The sequence below is a fragment of the Mus caroli genome, unplaced genomic scaffold (assembly GCF_978045245.1).
Source record: "Mus caroli unplaced genomic scaffold, Mus_caroli_1 scaffold_1, whole genome shotgun sequence".
Classification (NCBI taxonomy): Eukaryota; Metazoa; Chordata; class Mammalia; order Rodentia; family Muridae; genus Mus; species Mus caroli.
In genome coordinates this window covers 78,823,286-78,836,629 of record NW_028227256.1, presented here as the reverse complement: position 1 = coordinate 78,836,629, position 13,344 = coordinate 78,823,286, and positions in this window count along the sequence as shown.

Here is a 13,344-nt window from a genome sequence, read left to right as displayed (position 1 = left end):
CAGTGACACCCCTGCCCCCACCATGCACTCCTCCCTCGTTGGTTTGGTTGTAGAACCCAGACTCAATATTTTAAGGTTCACAAAAACCAGGATGCCAGCTGCTAGGCAGCTATTGACTAAATATGTGATCTATTGTTATAACAAATAAAATTAAATAAACACACATAAGATCTTTCTTTGAACCCTTTAATATTCTTCCATTGAGTATATCAAACTTTGGTAGTTACTCTTTCATAATCCTTGGCAGACTGTAGGATGTGTTTGTTTGATTGTTTGGATTTTGTTGTTGTTTTTGTTTTTTGGGTTTTGTTTGTTTGTTTGTTTATTTTTGTTTTGCTACCAGTGCTGGATACTAACCCAGGCTTTCTGCAAGTGAGGCAAATACACTACCAGTAAGTAAAGCCCATAAATGCCTCTAGGTTTTGATTCCAATGCTAGCAACACATTTTCAGAGATCTGGGTATATAGGTGGTATACATGTGTACTGGCTGGTGTCCTATGTCAACTTGACCCACACTAGAGTTATCACGCAAAAAGGAGTCTCTCTTGAGGAAATGCGTCCATGAGATCCAGCTGTAAGGCATTTTCTCAATTAGTGATCAAAGGTGGTTGCCATCCTGGGCTGGTAGTCCTGTATTCTATAAGCAAGCAAGGCGAGCAAGCCAGAAAAAGCAAGCCAGTAAGCAGCATCCCTCCATGGCATCTGCATCAGCTCCTGCTTCCTGACCTGCTTGAGTTCCAGTCCTGAATTCCTTTAGTGATGAACAGAAATGTGGAGGTATAAGGTGAATAAGCCCTTTCCTCCCCAACTTGCTTCTTGGTCATGATGTTTTTTCAGGAATAGAAACCCTGACTAAAACAACATTGTGTGCTATCCTGTGTATAAATAGGAGCATGCCTATGTCATAGTATATGTGTGAAGTCAAGGGATCAGGGAACAGAGGACAACCTTGCATGTTGGTTCTTGCCTTCCTCCTTGTTTAGGGATGGGTCTCTTGTTCTGGTTTTTCTTTTGTACACCAGGCTAGAGGGCCTGCTAACTTTGGAGCATTTTCTTGTCTCTTCCTCCCACTTGCTCTGGAGATACTCATGTTTGACATTAGGCTTATGTGGGAGCTGGGATTTAAACTTTGGTACTCATATTTAGTATGGTGGGTGCCCACTGAGCTATCTACCAAGTCTGCTAATTTTTGTTTCCTAAAGTCCTTTTATCCATGGTGTAAATGAATCCAAAACTATTGCTCTATTTTAAAAAAAAATTCAAGAAGGAATTAAACATTGGTATTCTTATCCCATATCTTTGATTGAGGAAGAATGGTCCCTGCTTTGCATCTGGAATGAAAACATTCTTACAGGCAGTTTGTTCAATGCCCTGACCTTGGTATTTACATTTTACAGATGAAGACAAGGAGTCCTTTTACGGACAACTTGTGCTGTGTCTCCAACACATTTATTTTCAAATGATTGCATATTAGATATTGGATATTCAATTTATACCCCTCTGGTAAAATGTGTGATGTCCAGGCAGACCTCAAAGAAATATATCACAATTGCTTGACTGGTACCATGTGCCCTTTCTTCTTGACAAATGTCAGAATGTAAATTGGAAACGTTTAAAAAAGATTTTTCCAAAGGTAAGGTATTTCTCCTGGTGCTTAGTATTAGGTTTGGGTTTTGAAGCGATGTCAGACATTAGCAAAATGTTCTCTTCTCTAAGATGAACAAACGTGGGAAAAGAAGATTCTCTTATGCTTTGTTACGTTCAAACTGTGTTACAATGAATGCAACAGGAAAAACAAGAGCATAGCTCTTAACAGGGCTTTTTTAAAAATTATAAGGCAGATTTTCTTTATTATTTTTTCATTCGTTTGATAAGTACTGTTGAGGGCCTAACTAATACACAAATTTACCTCAGATGTCTGAAAGAGTTTATTTCAGGAATGAAATAGTAAGCCAGGAAGGCTGTATCCCTTCCACTTATGAGTGGGAAGTATCTTGCAAGAGCAGCAATGTAGCCCTTTAGTTTCCCCATCTGGAGAAGAATAGAATGATAATAATGTGAGCTAGCTAAGAGGACTGGAAGGGAGAAGCGTTGGGAACGGCTTTATGAATTCTGTGGTGTAAGAGGTCATGAGATGACACTACAGCAGCTGTATGTAATGCAGCATGTATGACATTGACCTACTCTATACACCACCATATCACTTCACAAGCTTAAAGAGTCCATAGGGTTAATAAACATGCTTACAACTTCAAATGGCATCATTTTTATGCATTCAAAGGGACGCCAACATGGACTTTTCCTACCAGACTTTGTTTTCCATTTTTATCATTTGATATGTTGATTTGATGTGACTACATAGTAAGTCCTGGTTTTAAATTTTAAAAGTCAGCTTATTGTAATGAAGTCACAAATAAGAGTGTCACACGGCTAGATTTGGGAAGTCACTCAAATACTCTCGCAGTACCAAACTCTAGATACCTCAGTGAACTTCTGTACAGCTGGAATGACCATTCTGAAGCCATGGAGCTTTGCCTACAGTTTTAACTTTTACTACTATTAATCACGTTTTTAATGCACATATCATGAAATGAACAGGCAGTTTACAACAGAACAAACACAAGTAGCCCATAATTGTTTTTTTTTTCTTTTAATGTCAATATCTCTAATCACCAGGGAAACAGAAATGAAAACTACTTTGAAATACCACAACACCCCAGACAGAATGGTTGTCATCAAGAGTCTGACAGCAAATATTGAAGAGGAGGTGAAGAAAGGGGAACTGCTCATTTGCTCTTAAGCTTGAGGGGTTTGACGCCCCAGTGTAGGGGAGTGCCAGGGCTGGAAGGCAGTAGTGGGTGGATTAGTGGGGGAGCACCCTCATAGAGGCAGGGGGAGGGGAGCTGGGATAGGGGGTTTCTGGAGGGGAGACCTGGAAAGGAGATAACATTTGAAATGTAAATAAAGAAAATATCCAATAAAAGGAAAATAAGAATTAACCATAGAAAAGAATATTCTGTATCATTTATGACTTACATAGATTTTCATTACTGGACAAGTGCTCCAATTTCTTTATGATACTTTGAGTTTTCATTTTTATTTTATATTTTAGATGGATCTTGTTGGAGTAGACTTGTGAAATTAGGGTACAAAAACATATAAATTTTTTTATCCTAATTCATGTTAGGCCCACAACTTAAGGACTGCCAAATTTTCTGTAACTATAACCTTAACAGGTCTTAACTTATTTGAACTAAAGAACCCACTGTCTCAGAACCATAGTTTCTTAATTTGCCAGGAGTGCTATATGCGCATTATTTTTTTTAAAGCGAAAATGTGTATGTGTATAAACACATAAAACTCTGTATGAGACATTTGCAATTTCTAAAATTAAGTTGATAATTCTGAGCTCCCATATGTTTCAGGAACTGATAATGAAACTTTTACTGCAAACTTCTTCACCTTTTAAAATGATTTTAATGTCCTTGTATGTGAATATCCTATAACTAAGTAATCTCTGTTATATAAGGGGAAAACGGTAGCTATCTAATTCTGCCACCAGAGCTAGCAGACATGTTATCATTACAAGTTTTCTCCTTTCTCGAAGAAGGTCATAACTATCCCTAAGAAGGGTCGGCCTTGTTGATTGTCCTACTGTAGCTGGTAAACAGAAAAACAGAATCCTGGTGCTGAGTCCTTGTGGGGTGGCCCTTGCTGCTTATCCTTGGCTTCTAGAAAGGGTTTCACAGACATAAGGTTTCTCTTATATCTACAACAACTCTTACTATTTTAAGCTGAAGGGGCTGTTATTTGCAGTGCTTTGGCACTTGAAGGCAATTTTCAATGTGCAATTTTTGTTATTTATTTAATTACAAGTATGAAGCACAGTTAGCTTATGATGGTGCTTATTGATTCTTATTTATTTTGTCCCATGCTGCTTGGCAGTAGGCCATCCTATTTAGCTACTTATGATCTCAGATAAGTTCTTTCTCTTTCTTTCTTTCTTTCTTTCTTTCTTTCTTTCTTTCTTTCTTTCTTTCTTTCTTTTGAGATGATAATATACAACATTTCTTACAACATTTCTTCCTTTCCTTTCTTCCCTCCAAGGCCTACTATATGCCCATCCCCCCTTGCCTTCAAATTCATGCCCTCTTTTTTTTTTTCCTGCTTGTTATTACATGCATATGTGTATACACATACATATTTCTAAATAGAACTGTTTTAACCTGTATAATGTTAGTAGTATGCATGTTTTCAGGGCTGACTATTTGGCATTACACAACCAATTGATGAGCACTTCCCTGGGGAGGACCACCTCTGCTTCTTCCAGTTTCCCTCTTTTGCCTTTAGTTCCTTGTGTAGGCTTAAGGCATCATGGACTTTTTCCCATCCACTTTCTTATGTCTTATTGATTCTTGACTCCCTACCAATGGTTTTCAGCTTTCTCAATTTTGTGACCCTTTAATACATTTCCCCATGCTATGCTGACCCCCAACCATAAAATTATTTCCTTACAACTTTATACCTGTAATTTTGCTACTGTCATGAAATGTAAATATTTGATATGTGACCCCCTTCCCCCAAAGAATCATGACCCACAGAGTGAGAACTTCTGTCCTATAGTATCCCAACATTGCATCATCGATCGCAATTCCCATACCAAAGTAGAGGAAACTTGTAGTGCCCTGAGGTGAGAGCTATATTATTACCATTATTTTTTAGGCTTTGTTTTGTTCTAGCACTGGACAGTGCTCTCATAGAGGAACTCATCAGGGTACATTTTAAAAAATATCTCTCGGCAAAGAAAAGTTGATGTGAAATATCTTAGAGCTAAATGCATATTGAGCCTATGATCCATAGACCATGTCACTTGCAGAATGTGGTGACTCGACTAGCTATAGTTTCCCTTTCAGAGCTCCAATTCCCTTCTCTGTACTTATGTTTTTGTTTTTGTTTTCCTTAGAAAAAATGAGGTGGAATATTTGAAATTCTTACCATCACTTTATGAACAAATTTAATTTAGCAGTGTATCTGAATTATAAGGTTGAAAAGAAATGCCCAGCAGAACACTTGTAGGGCTGTGTTTCCCTTCATCTCCTAATGAATTCTTTGATTGTGCATGTAAGTGATTTGCAGGCAGAGAAAATATTTGTGTTTGAATTTGGGCTAATTGTCTCCATAGCTTTGCTGCTTTAAACTCATAAAAGACTACACTTAATTCATTCAATTCAGATTATTTCAGACATTGTCCCTGTAAGTAATAATAATTTTATTTGAATTGCAAATGACCACATAATCTCATTTTTAACTTTCAAGCCTAGGGACCTAAAGGTTCTACTAAAATCTAAACAGATGTTCAACAAGAAGATTGTTTACAGGTTTACTGAATCTCATGTTTTGGGTCACTAAACTTTTTTGATAGTAATATTTTTTTCTTATAATAATAAAAACCCATTTTTGTATAGGGCTCATTTAAACAGCAATTCTGTGCAGTCGCTCGTGAAACCCCGGAGGAGACCCTACACTTTGAAGTCTCAAGGAAGCAGAACTGTATTCAAACGTAATAGCATCGGTTCACTGGCTGTTTTTTTTCTTTGCAAGATACTTTTTACTTTTTTTTTTTTTTTTTTTTGGTTTTTTGAGACAGGGTTTCTCTGTGTAGCCCTGGCTGTCCTGGCACTCACTTTGTAGACCAGGCTGGCCTCGAACTCAGAAATCCGCCTGCCTCTGCCTCCCGAGTGCTGGGATTAAAGGCGTTTATTTTATGTGTATGAGTGTTTTGCCTGGATGCCTATATGTGTGCTATGTGTGCAGTGCCTAAGGAGATGGAAAAATGGTACCCACATCCCATGGAAATGGAGTAAGAGTGTATTGTGAGTTGACACATGGGTACTAGGAGTGAAACCCTGATCATCTGCAAATGCTTTTAACTTCTAAGCCATTTCACCAGGGCCTATATACTAGATTTAAACCTAAACATAAAGCTGTTAAAACACATATCAGATATGGGAAGTTTAGTCAGACTAAAGAAAGATGAACTAAGCCGTGCTACCTAGTTGCCTCTGTTTATCTTTTGAGAGTTTCTGCACCATTGGTCAAGAAGGGAAGGAAGGGTGGTCTAGTAGACATGGCATTGAAGATTGGAAGGATCATGTACATAAGGGTTTGGGGTTTTGGTTTTGGTTTTTCAATTTTAGAAGTTCATTTAAAAGATAGCAAGGCAGACAGAAATAATAATACATTGAAATATCTATAACAAATGTGAAAGGAAACTGTGCAAAGAACATCAGAAAGTCAGAGATGAGATAGGAAATACCCAGCTGTATATGAAAGGGTGTACTGTTATCATTAGATAAACTATTAAAAGCTAAAATATATATTTGGCACTCTTAAAATAAGTGTTACAAACATACATACACAGACTCATGCATGTACACCACATACATATGCACACTACATGCACAACCACACATAAACAAAGTCTTTCTCACACACATCATACATATACACACATACATGTATGCACAAACCATATACACAGACACATATCACATACGTATACACACATATGCACATACTGTATACATGCATGTACACAGGCATATACATGATTACACAATACCCATACTTACATGTACATACCACCTACAAACATACCACGTAGGTCAAATAAAATCATAGGATAATACTAAAGAATTAGAGAACAAATGGAAAGGAAACAAAAATCATATTGACTAAAGGGGGCAAAGAATTATTGTTATAGATTTAAAACCGATCATGAGGACTATCTCATTACATGTAAATGGCCTAAACATCTCAATTCAAAGACAGATTGTCAATATGTCAGAGCAAGTAAGACAAATAAACAAGACGTTATTATTTGCTTCCTTTGAAGGAGGTAGTAAGTTAATGCTACAAGCATTTTAAAGGTAACACTAATTAAAGGGAAACCACAAGGCCTAAAATCTATTATTTGGTGTATAATTTTGAGTCTATAACAAGAAGACTTGAAATTAATTAATTTTATATACATTACAGCATTACTTAATAACGAGTATAATCTTGATTGGTCATGTAATTAGTTTCAACTACCTAATCTATGGAAGTTCAGTGTTACAACTAGAAGGTTGAACTAACCTATTTAAGCCTATAGCTGAAAGTAACTGAAAGGAGGGCCAAAGAAGAAGAGGGAGGGCAAAACAGAAGGCAGAGGAGAGAGGAGAGGAAAGAAATAGACACAAAAGGAAAGTTAGTACAAAATGTCTGTATCAAATAAAATATAAATTCCTTATATTTTAAAAGAAAATTTTAGGTACTCATGACTTTATTATAGATTGTTTCAAACATTAAAATTTAATAATGTCAATTCTTAAAAACCTTCCATAACTTTGGAATAGAGGGATATTTCCCAAATGTAAGGTCAGGTTTGGTCTGATACTTTTTTTTTTTTTTTGGAGACAGGGTTTCTCTATGTAGCCCTGGCTGTCCTGGAACTCACTCTGTAGACCAGGCTGCCCTTGAACTCAGAAATTCCCCTGCCTCTGCCTCCCAAGTGCTGAGATTAAAGGCGTGTGCTACCACACCCAGCTGGTATGATAATCTTAACCAGGCAGTCATCATTAACAAAACTGTAATGAAATATTTCACACAAACAAGCATTTTAACATTTGAACATTTAGTGGTCACAAAAAGTTCTGAAAAGAAAATGAACACAATGTTTGCAAAATAAAATAAAGTTATCAAACTGAAATTGTTTGAAACATCAAACATTTACATTGTCTCTCTACTATCTATGATAGAAAAGACAAAAGGGAGCAGTGGGGACTGGGAATGGACAAGCTACATTTTGTACAAAATTGCAAATGTCATAGCCAAGTCCATCCATTATTTTGCAGAGTTAATTTACAATGTATATCATTTTCCTCTTATTCCTGTCCAGTGGCTCTCTGTCTTTTTTCCCTTTCTCTAAGTATTTCATTATATCTTAAAACAAGGTGTGACAGATATTAGACTACTTTTAAAATCACATCTTCATTCATATTTGAAAGAACCAGAACTATTTGCTGATGTCTGTGTAAAATGAGGCCGCAAGGACTTGAAAGGAATTCATAGATATAGTGGAAGATGGCATCCTTGATTCAGATTAAGATTGTCTGATAAGAGTCTAAACCTGGATGCTACATTTCACATAAATTGTTATTGATCAGTATTTTAGCCTTTCAGAAGTATAAACAGTATTACTTGATCCCTATAATAGCCACAAGTGTGTCCTTGTGACCCTTGGTATAATTTCCTCACAGAAAGGCTCCTGTTGCTTCCAGCCAAGGCTGAGGGCATACAGTGAGCTCAAATTCAGCCTCCTGAATGGCTTCATGGGTAGTCTTTGGGAAATAGCTTATCTTTGCTGAAGAGCAGGGCGTTCTATGCCTGGAACAAAGTCATTTAAAAAGATTACTTTCTTAAAGTTGTTTTTCTAGCTCTGTGGGCCATATCAAAGGTTACTGTGTTTGCACTGATTATTTATGGCAGCCATGGATATTCGTACAAACTGACATCGTTGTCCTTGTGTTCATTAACCTTGGAGACTGAACTAATGCAATTCTTAAAAATAAATATCTGGTATTCAAGATCTCTCCATTGAGGTTAATGACAGACAACCACTTTAGTTAAGGGCATTTCTTGGTTTTGATCATATTAATGTGAAATACATTTTGAGTTGATAATTATATCTGTTGCTAGTATTTGGACTTTTATTTTGCCATCAGAAGTAATTTAATCATTAATCAAATGTCACAGTGATGTTCATAGTTAAAAATATAAAGTTAAATGTCTTGTGAGACAGGATTGGTTAAGACATGCTTAGTCATAAGATGTAGTACAACATTCATTAAAATGTATTTTAAGCAGCAAGGAAAGATGGCTCAGAATTTAAGATCACTGTCTGCTTTTCCAGAGGACCTAGATTTGATTCCCAGAACCCACATAGTGGCTCATAGCCATCTGTATTTATGCAAATCTTAGGGATCATATGCTGAACCTTGCCCTATGCAAAAAAGAACTTCATTTTCTAGTGGCCTATGGGGTCTTGCTCGAGTTTGGAAGATTATTTACAATGATGCCAAATATTAAGACTGTTTATCTTATAGAGAAAAGTATAATAAAATGAATAAATGAATGAATGAATTCCATTCCAAAGACGAATTATTCAGATATGCTCAAAAAGCAAAACAAAACAAAACAAGAAACAAACAAATAAACAAGGATATAAAAAAAGAATTCTGCTTTTGTTTCTCTTTTAAATTCTTCAGAGAATTGATAATTGTCAACAAGTGTTTATAACAACTAGAGAATAAACTTTGTAATTCTGAAGCAAAATCCCCTTAAGAAGTATATCTGACTATGTGCAGTTTAACACAAGTCTGCAAACAAGCTCTTCCTTGGGTCTAGAGCATCCTTCCCTTCTGTTCATGTCCTGTTCAAATTTAAGTTCTGGGATAAAACATCCTATTTCTAGGAACTACATCATAGCACTTTTAATGACCTTAGACCAAATCTATGAGAACACACACACACACACCTCCTATCCTTCTAGGTAGAGGGCAAGTATTTGGTCTATCATTCTTGGTGGCATTATATGGTCCTCACATATAGATGTATGAAATGTGTACATTTTCACAGCTGGGGACCTCATAGGCCCGAGTGAGGAACATTGTATTTTTGTTTTATTGAATGATTATGTTGTCAAGCTGCCTTCAAATATTTATGCTTGTACTGATAGATTAGTGCTACTTTCAACCTTGGTTAGAAAGGCTTTGTATTGCAACTGGCAGTGATTAGTATAGAGACTCAGAATGCTCAGAATACGTAACTACTGACCTAAGAATGCTCAGACCTAAGTGGGACATCTAAATCACCCTCTTCCTCAAGGCTCAGGGAACATGGCTAAAGAAGGCAGAAGGAATTTAATAGGTACCAGAGGATAATGCGGTCTTCTGGACATGACATGGCTGCTGTACTTGTGACCTCACAGCACATGTGGTTATCTACATAAAGCCTGCACAAGATCAAGCCTATCAACATTCCAGTATGGATGGGAGAGAGGCTCATAGGGCTCACCTCTAGCGGAGGTGCTATTGGGCATTAATGACTTCAAAGTGAGAGTGAGTTACTTTTCCTCAAGGATGGTCAGTTGCCCATGCTTGGGTAAATAACCCCATATCCATGCTCACAAAAGCAACCCTAGATAAACTCTGCAGGGTCAAAATGCTTTTGTTTTTGTTTAAATGTGCAAATATGAGGGAATCTTACTTAGTAGGGAAAAGGAGGGGGTCCAGTGAGTGTGAGGGGCATATGAAAAGGGGATGGATAAAGAGTATGATCAAAATGCACTATGTATACATGAATCTGTCAACTTAAAAGAGTAAGGAGTCAAGATTCTGCCACCTGTGTCTTGTGTTAGCAGGGAATGTCATCTGTCATGAGTTTTACAACAATTTACACTAGATTTTTCTCTTTTAAAAGTGGAGCCAGTAGAAATATTTTCCTCACTAATTTTACACATTAGTAAAGAATCAGGGAATTCATAAGAAAGTGTTTTAGTGTAATGAGAAAAAGAAGGAAAGAAAGAAAGAAAGAAAGAAAGAAAGAAAGAAAGAAAGAAAGAAAGGAAGGAAGAAAGAAAGAGAGAAAGAAAGAAAGAAAGAAAGAAAGAGAAAGAGAGAAAGAGAGAGAAAGAAAGAAAAAGAAAGAAAGAAAGAAAGAAAGAAAGAAAGAAAGAAAGAAAGAAAGAAAGAAAGAAAGAAAGGAGGAGGGAGGGAGGAAGGAAGAGGGAGGGAGGGAAGAAGGAAGAAAAGAAAGAAAAACACAAAAGGGGGACCTGGCTGCTCCTGGGTACAGTGAAGGAGCAGGTTTATTGTAGCTATAAGGGAAAGCATAGCCAGAGGCAGAGACAACTGGAAGAGTCCAGAGTGAACATGGCCCTGAACTAGGCCATGTGAGGAAAGGAAGTAGAGGAGAGCTAGAAGACCAGAAGGCAAGGAGGCCAGGAAAGTAAAGTGTGAAAAGCATCTGTGTAGCCAAAAATATCTGGATTACATAGGGTAGAACTGCAGGGGAAGAGCAGCCTAGGCCCTTGGCTGGAGAGTTCACAATAGTGGACAGGTTATGGCAGCCATACTATGTAACAGGTAGGGACTAAGGGAGGTTGGATCCACTTTGATATGTTAAATAGACATCTCAGTTAGGCATTTGTCCCAGATTGGAGACCTAACAATTTTTAGGTTAAAAAAAAAAGAGCTACATGGAAATCAGTAATTTTAATGACCATATTTTCAGAGGAAATTTCTCCAGCCACATTTGATGGCAGTAGTGTTGGTGTTGGTGTTGGTGTTGGTGTTGGTATTGATGATGGTTCAATTGGTTCACATATCTAAAGCTTTATCAACATCTATAAGCAGGCTACACTAAGTGAATGGAGACACTAAGTAAAAAAAAAAAAATCTTTCTTTGGATAAACACATTGTGGTATGTTCTGAAACCATAGTTCCACATGAGGTTTAACCACTCCCCTCAAGACATTCTAGAGACGCTGACAGCTCAGTGTTTATGATTCTTATAGCTCCAAATACACAATGAATAAAACCCACCACAAACACTTGGGCATTAAATTACCAGACCTGCTAGAAAGACGTTTTTAAGGACGTCCCACTTTCCATTGGATCTTATTGAGCTTTGGGATCATGAAAATGGCAATTATAATTTGGCAGAAGTATAACTCCCAATACCAGTGGAATAAAATCATGTTCAAGTATATTTTAAAGGCTTATTTATTTTAAAAATCCATTCAAAACATAGTGGCATTTGATTTGCATGCATTCTTCTGGTTTCTGTCACCTGAGAGTTTGTCTTGCAGTAGGAATGTGCATCTGCTCTGACAGGACCCATCTGCTCTGGGGATAGCGAAGTGCCCCAAGCCTAGTTGGCAAAACTCAGTTAAATCTTTGTTTTATAATGTGATAGAATTTAAATTATTTATAGTAGTTATGTCTCATTGATTATCAGAGAGAGTTTTTTTTAATGTCACAAAGATTTCCTGTCACCATTTTCCAGATTATGAATAGATGCAAAGCAAGATGACACTTACTTCTTATTAACATGACCCTGCTGATTTTTGTGATCCTAATTAGTTGGACTGTGGTCCCTTCATTAGTTATTTATTTATTCACCTTCATTTCCCACTTCATTTTAGAAAGGGTTTGTGGTGTTGTCATTTCATTAAGAAAAGTGCAAGAGCAACCACATGAGAAACGTCAAGTCTTCAGAAATTGGTGACCTTGAAAGAATCACCATGGAACTCCAAAGAACTAAACTCAACCATGTCACACTGCTATTCTATAAGACAGGAACTGGGTCAAAGATTAGAGCATGGGTGCCACCTGTGTTGCGACGGCTGGTCCATATGCCACACTTTTGATGCCATTCATGGGTATTCATATGCTCTGTATCAATTTACTTCATATATATTCATTTGGAGCCTACGGTGTGATAGTCATTCTTCTTAACACTAAGAGAAGTTGACAAAAATCAGGGATGGTGACTTTCTGCATAATTTACATATTAATGGGATGAATCAAACAGTAAGTATGCCAAAAATATTTCCAGGGACTCTGGGAGGGAAATGAAAAGTAGCAGGCCCTGAACAAAGAAAACCAGCAGAGAAGGAGAGAGGAAGAAAGAATGCAATATAAGCCTCAAGTTGTTCTATCTGTGATGTTAAGTAGTTTTCAAATTAGAAAGCAAGGTTATGATATTATGTAAATAATAGGCACTGTGGTTCTAGACTTATAGGTTCAGAGCCAACCAGCTTCTCCTATCCTATTAAATGATGACTAATCTCAATGGTGATACTGACTCTTACTATATGAAACTTTTTAATTTTGTTTGATAATTTTTAGGAGGATAAATGTTTATTAAATTTGTATGGTATTACTTGATTTTTATAAACCATGAGGCAAATTTAACAAGTTACTTTGTTAAAGAATAGAATGCCAGAATACAGTTCACACATTTTAGGTGCACAACTGTATACACTTCTATGAGTTAGATGCACCTATGGAAGTCTGTTCTATAGGCAAAAGATTATCAGTTCCTCCAAAGCACATTGGTACCAGCTGCATTCATTATCTCCTTTCTAAGGCATTCCCTGTTCTCATGAACTTCTTTACTATCTAAAGAACACCTGTAAAGTGAACCTCCCAGGAGTGTGCATTAGTTTGTGTCAGTTTCTTTTAACAGTGTCATGTTATGAGTTCCCTCTATAACTTTTCGATGAGGCAGAAGTTTGA